Genomic DNA, 7773 nt, shown 5'->3' with positions numbered 1-7773 from the left:
TCTTGATTGTAAAGCTCTTAAAGTGAGCTCTGAAAAGGAAGAGAATGCTCTTGGAGCAGATGAGACAGCATCTTGCTCGCTTTTGATTCTTAGTATTAATAGACATAATAAAAGAGAGTTTCTAAATTCTTCTTGGGGGTTTTAAGTGAAAGATGTCAGAAAAGCTCCCAAAGGCATCAAAGGCTTTTGACTGTCCACAGGATATTTATTTATTTATTTATTTATTTACTTCTTTTGCCTGAGAAAATATATCAGAAAGAAAAAAATATGACTAACAGCAATGTCGGATAGTTTACTGCCTAGGTTTATTTCTAGGAGTATTATAGTTTCAGGTCTTAACACTTAAATCTTTAATTTATTTTTAGTTTATTTTGTACATGGTTTAAGAATGTGGTCTAGTTTCACTTTTTTGTTTGCATTTATCTCTCTAGTTTTCACAACATCATTTATTAAATAGACCATCTTTACCTCATTGTCTATTCTTGCCTCCTTTGTCATAGTTTAATTGACCATGTAGAACTGAATTTATTTCTGGGCTCTTCATTCTGTTTCATTGATCCTTGTGTCTGTTTTTATGATAGTACCATGCTGTTTTGATTACTATAGCCTAGTAGTATAATTTGATATTTAATAGCATGGTACATTCTACTCTGTTCTTCTTTATTAAGATTGCTATGGCTATTTGGGGTCTTTTGTGGCTCCATATAAATTTTAGAATTATTTGTTCTGGTTCTGTGAAAATGTCATTGGTATTTTGATACAGACCACATTAAAACTATAGATTGCTTTAGGTAGTATGGACATTTTAACAATGTCAATTTGTCCTACTCATGAGAACTGTATATACTTCCATTTATTCATACCTTCTTCAATTTCTTACTTCAATGTCTTAAAAGTTTCTGAACACAGGGCTGTTACCTCATTGGTTAATTTTATTCTTAGGTAGGAGGACCCTCACAAGGTGGCATAGAATGTAGTGGCTTTGCACACTTCCTCTAGCGACCACGCCAAGATTATAACAAAATTACAGAGCAACAAACATGCAGAGTCACCTGAGGTCTGGCTGAACATAAGCCCTATGACTAGGGACAAAAGTACAGGTTGCCTCAAAATGTTATAAGAGGCAGAGAAGCGAAATGACTAGCTCTCACAACCTTTCATAGCGATGGAGAATAGGGAAGGCTATCTTGGCTGCAGAGCTCCTCCCCCACCTAAAAAGCGAAGGATTCTGGCTGCACACTGGGCTCCCCAGCCCAGGGTTCCAGTGACAGAAAGAGAAGTCCCTACAACCTCTGGCTGTGAAAACCAGCTGAGATTGCAGATGAGTGTAATGGATGGCTGCAGGAATTAAAGATGGTTCCTCACAAAGGGCCAATGTCCAGTCTTACTTGCTAATCAACTTGCTCTATCTGAGCTCCAGCCCTGGGGAAGCTGCCCAAGGAGCACCAGGAACATACAGGAATCTGTTAAGTCATTGGGCTTAAGCGCAAGGGCTGGAGGGACAGCTTTCTCTCAGATAGAGGTGCAGGCAAAGCCATTTTTCCTTTGTTGAGCACTCTCCCTCCCAGCCTGCAGACTCAGGCACCAGGTGAATCAGAGTCGCCGTCAACCATAACACAGGTCACTCTGCCCAGGGAATTCCTTGAGACTCTGCCTCTCCCAACTTGTAGGCCCACCCAAGCTGTTTCCAGTGATTTACTTTATACTAATGGGCTGTCTTGGTTACTGCAGTAATCTTTTATAAAATCTCTCAAAGGGTCACAAAACCCAAAGAAGCAGCATTTGTCCTCAGTGTGCCCTGTACATCTTGCTGAGCAACCCCAAGCCCTACACCAGTGGCAGCAGACCTCGGTTTCTGATTTGGCCTCTCAAAGCATCAATAAACCCAGCACAGCTGGCAGGCCTATGTGGATTTCTTGGAGACTCTTACCAGGTGTCCCTGTATATGCACAGGTCGTGACTGAATTTGACCTGCAGTTGAAACCATCCTACCTCCAGACTGGACCCCATAGCACACCTACTACATAAAGCTACTCTACTAGGACCAGGAGACTTAGGAGCCCTACCTAATACATAGAAACAGACACAGGGAGGAAGCCAAAATGGGAGACAAAGAAATATGTTTCACATGAAAGAACAGAAAAAGCTCCAGAAAGAGAACTCAACAAAATGGAGACAAGCAATATACCAGATGCAGAGTTCAAGAAGCTGGTTATAAGTATGCTTAAGGAACTCAGGGGAAGAGTAGATAAACTCTGTGAGAATTTTAAGAAATAGAAAACATGAAAATGGATGTGAAAAACATAATAAGGAGTCACTCAGAAATGAAGAATGCAATGTCTGAGATAAAGAGAACATCAGAGGGATAAAGAGTAGATTAGATGAAGCCAAAGGTCACATTAGTGATTTAGAAGATGAGGTAGCAGAAAGTATCCAATTAAAACAGCAATAAGAAAAAAATCCCCCCCCAAAATGAGGATAGTTTAAGGGGCCTCTGGGACAACATCAAGCATACCAACATTCACATCATAGGGATACCAGAAGGAGAAGAGAGAGAGCAAGGAATTGAAAACCGATTTGAAAAAAAAATGATGGAAAACTTTCCTAACTTGGTCAAAGAAACAAACATACAACCACAGGAAGCTCAGAGAGTCCTAAACAAGATATACCCAAAGAGGCCCACACCAAGACATAACTTAGTTAAAGTGTCAAAGGTTACCTACAAGAGATCTCCCATAAGACTGTCAACCGATTTCTCAACAGAAACTTTGCAGGCCAGAAGAGTTTGGCACAAAACATTCAAAGTGGTAAAAACCCAGGACCTACAAACAAAATTACTCTACCCAGCAAAGCTATAATTTACAATAGAAGGATAGATAAAGAGCTTCCCGGACAAGAAAAAGCTAAAAGAGTTCATTACCACCAAGCCAGTATTATAGAAAATGTTGAAAGGACTTCTTTAAAAAGAAGAATAAAATGTATCAAAAATATAAATAAAGAATGGCAATAACTACATATCTATCAGCAAAAACTTCAAAGTAAAAAAAAAAAAATACTCCAATCAAAAGATAGGGTGGCTGAATGGTTAAGAAAACAAGACCCTTATATAAGCTGCCAACAAGAGACTCACTTCAAATTAAAAGACACACAGACTAAAAGTAATGAAATGGAAAAAGATATTTCATGATGGACCTATAGTAGAGTAAGTCACATAGAGGAAGATAAATGCTATATAATTGTACATATAAGTGGAATCTAAAGGATAAAACAAACAAATGAACAAACAAACAGAAACAAAATCATAGATACAGAGATCATTTTTAGGGCTATCAGATGGGAGGAGTGTTTGAGGGATCGGTGAAAAAGGGGAAAGGGATTAAGAAGTACAAAATGATGTTACAAAATAGTCACGGAGAAAGTATAGCATAAGGAATATAGCAAATAATATAATAACTATGTAGTGTCAGAGGGGCACTGGATTTATTAAAATGATCACTTTGTGAGTTACATAGATGTCTAACCACTATGTTGTACACCTGAAACAAATGCAATATTGTATGTCAACTATAACTGAAAAAAATTTAAAAAATTTACTCCTGGATATTTTATTTTTGTTGATGAAATTATAAATTTTTTTTAAAAAAAATTTCTTTCTGATAGTTTATTATTGGTATATATAAAAATGCAACTAATTTCTAAATATTAATTTTGTATTATTTATTAAATTAATTTATCAGTTCTAATAGTTATTTTGATGAAATCTTTAGAGTTCTTTCTGTCTAATATTATTTCATCTGTGAATAATGACAGTTTTACTTCTTTTCCAATTTGGATGCCTTTTATTATTTTTTCTCATCTGATTGCTGTGGCTAGGACTTTCAGTACTATGTTGAATAAAAATGGTAAAAGTGGACATTTTTGTCTTGTTCCTGATAAGGAAAACACTTTCAATTTTCTCTGTTGAATATGATGTTAGCTGGGCATTGTCACATATGGCTTTTATTATGTTGAGGTATATTTCTTCTATTTTCACTTTGCTGAGAGTTTTTATCATAAATGTGTGCTAGATTTGGCGGATCGCTTTTTCTGCAACAACTGATATCATCATACAATTTTTACCATTAATTTTCTCTATGGGGTATATCACATTAATTGATTTGTTGATATTAAACCAACCTTGCATCTCAGGAATAAATCTCACTTGATCGTTGTGTATGATCTTTTTAATATACTGCTAAATTTGGTTTGCTAATATGTTGTTGAAAATTTTTCCATATATGTTCATCACGGACATGGCATATAATTTTCTGTTATTGTTATGTCTTTGTTTTTGGAATCAAGTTAATGCTGGCCTTGTAAAATGAACTTGGGTGTTTTCTTTCCTCTTGAATTTTTTTGAATAGTTTGCAAAGAATAAGTATTAAATTGTTTTTGAATGTTTGGTAAAATTGACATGTGAAGCAATCTATTCCAAAAATTTTTATGTTGAGAGTTTAAAAAAACATTTACATAACTTATGAATCAAGTTATAAATCAAGTATCCATCTGATACCATACAGTTATTAAAATACTACTGATTATATTCCCTATGCTATACTCTATATCCTCAGGACTATTTCATAACTAATTTTTACCTCTTAATCATCTCCTTTCTTCATTCATCCATCCAAAACCTTCTCAATCCTGCAATCATCAAAATGCTCTATTTATGACTTTGTTTTTGTTTTGTTTTGCGTGTGTGTTCAGCCACATTTAAGTAAAATAATGTCACTTGTCTTTATCTGTCTGACTTACTTTACTCAGCACAATGCCCTCTAGTTCCATCCATGTTATTGCAGACGGCAAGATTACATTTTTTTTTTTATGGCTGTGTAATATTCTATTGTATATATGTACTACCTCTTCTTTATCCATTCACTCACTGGTGGACATCCAGATTGCCTCTATATCTTGGCTGTTGTAAATAATGCTGCAAAGAATATATGGATGTACATGTCCCTTCCAAATAGTATTTTGGGTTTCTTTGAATAAATACCCAGAAGTGGAATTATGGGGTCTTTTTTTGTCTGTTGTTATAGCTTTTGTTTAAAAGTCTATTTGTCTGCTATAAGTATTACTACCCCAGGTTTTTTTTTCCATTTTCATGAAATATGTTTTTATATCTCTTTATTTTCAGTCTGTGTGTGTCTTTTGATCTGAATTGAGTCTCTTATAGGCAGATTATGGAAGGGTTATGTTTTTTTACCTGTTCAGCCACCCTATGTCTTTGATTAGAGCATACATTCATTTGCATATTAAAGTAATTGCTGCTATAAACAGTTATTTTTATTTTATTATCCAGATTTTTATCTTATTTTTGTTGTTGTTCTTAAAGAAGTTCCTTTAAAATTTCTTGTAATACTGGTTTGGTGGTGATAAATTACTTTAGCTTTTTCTTGACTGGGAAGCTCTTTATCAGTAATTCAATTCTAAATGATAGCTTTGCTGGGTAAAGTAATCTTGATTGTGTATCCTTTCTTTCCCTCTTTTGGCTGCCTCTCTGTGTTTGTTTCTACGTATTAGGTAGCACTCTTAAGTCTTCCAGTCTTAGTAGAGTGGCTTTATGTAATAGGTGTCTTGTGGGGCCCAATGACACAGTCTCACTGGTCCCCTTATTTTTTGCACATTATTGAGAGCGATTGACTTTCAGGATGATTGGTTGTGACAACTGGCCATGACTACAGTGGGGGAGCTATTGTGCAGGAGCTGATTCTATGGAGCAGGATTCTCTTTAGCAAAGCTTTGGTGCCTGCTCAGTTTTCTCTTTGGGTGTGTCTTTTGTGGGGTGGTTGAGGTGTGCTCTGGTGTAGTATAAAGCTGGCCATCAGGTGTGCTCGTTCTAGGGTCTCCTGGGATCGGCTACGTTGCAGGCCAAAATCAGCTTCTGTCTATGCCCTTTTTGGGACCTTTTGGTATGAGCTACAAGGTGATATGCAGATGGTTGCCACTTGTGCTGGGTTTGAAGGTGCCGGGAGAGGCTAAGTTGCCACCTGAGGCCGGCTGCCCCTAGTGCCGGGATTGGGGCTCTTCATCAAGAGGTATCGGGCATGCTGAAGCCAGATGCTGTTTGGGTTTTGCGAACCTTTAAGATATTTTTAGGAAAGTCTGCAGCATGAGCCAGAAAAGATTGTTTATATGGAAAACCACTGTAAGAAGCTTGAGTGGGCCTGCAAGTTGGATAAGGCAGACTCTCAGGGTATCACCAGGGTGTGACAAATTGTGTTAGCTAGCTTGATAAAGACACAAAATGTCAGCTGCCTGCATCTGCAGGTTGCATCGTGGAGAGGGCTCAACAAAGGAACGATGGTTTCTGCCAGTATTTCTGTCTAGAGGAAAGCTGCCCCTCCAGCTTTTTCCCCAAAACCAGACCATTTGTTTTTCTCTGTATGTTCCTGGCACATTTTGATTTGCTACTGCAGTGATGGAGTTCAGACAGAGTGAGTTACGAGTGAGTAAAATCATGCATGGGCCCTTTAAGAGGAACACCTGGGACTGCAGCCACACTTATCTCACTCAGCCACAATTTTTGCCGTTTTTCACAGTCAGAAGTATGAGGAATTTTCTCCCTGGCCCTGAAATCCTACGCTAGAGAGCCCAGCGTGGGGCTGGGACCCTTCACTCTTTAGGGAGGACATCTGCAGCCAGGATATTCCTGATTTTTAACTGCCACATGTAGATGTGGAACCAGGCTGTTTTGCATCTCCGCTCCTTCCAGTTTCAATGTGACTTCTTCCGTAGATCCTTAGTTATAAGACTCCTGTTTAGTTAGACTTCAGGAGATTCTCAATGATGGTCGTTATGTAGTTTAGTTGGAATTTTGATGTGGTTGTGAGAGAAGCAAGCAAAGTGTTTACTTACTGTACCATCTTGACTGGAAACCTTGTTGGGATTTTTTGATTACTGATTCTATTTTGTTTGTTCTCATTTATATGTTTGGATTTTCTGGTTTTTTGTTTTTTTCTTTTTTTCTTTTTTTTCTTTATTCGGTCTTGGAAGATTCTAAGGTTCTGGGATTCTATCTATTTCTTTCAGATTGTCCAACTCATTGTCCAACTCATAATCGTTCATAGTATTTTCTTATAATCCTTTATATTTATTTCTTTGGTGTCAGTTGTCACTTTTCTTTTTTAAAATTTATTTATTTGGGTTCTCTCTCTTTTTTTCTTGATGATTCTCATTAAGTATTTATTAACTTTATTTATCTTTTCAAAAAATGAGTTCTTGGTTACATTGACCTTTTGTATTGTTTTTTTAGACTCTTGTTCATTTCCACTTTTATCTTTATTATTACCTTCTTTCTACTCACTTTGGGATTTATTTTTGTTTTTTTTTTTTAAGTATAAGCGTAGATTGCTTATTAGAGATATTTCTTTTTTATTAAGGTCTGACTGTATTGCTATAAATTTCTCTCTTAAGACTGCTTTTACTGTGTCCCATAAATTTTAGGTTTTGTTTTTATTTTCATTTGACTCAAAGTATCTTTTAAATTCTTCCTTAATTTCATGGTTAACATATTCATTGTTTCATAGCATGCTATTTAGCCTCTGTGTGTTTGTGTGTTTTTTCAGATTTTTTTGTTGTTGTTCTTGTAATTGGTTTCTGGTTTTATACCCTTGTGGTCAAATAAAACACTTGATGTGATGTTAATCTTCTTAAACTTATTGAGACTTGCTTTGTGACCTAATACATGGTCTATTCTGGAAAATGTTTCAGATACACTTGAAAAGAATATAT

This window comes from Pteropus alecto, unplaced genomic scaffold (genome assembly GCF_000325575.1).
Source record: "Pteropus alecto unplaced genomic scaffold, ASM32557v1 scaffold384, whole genome shotgun sequence".
Taxonomy (NCBI): Eukaryota; Metazoa; Chordata; class Mammalia; order Chiroptera; family Pteropodidae; genus Pteropus; species Pteropus alecto.
This window is presented reverse-complemented; position numbering follows the sequence as displayed.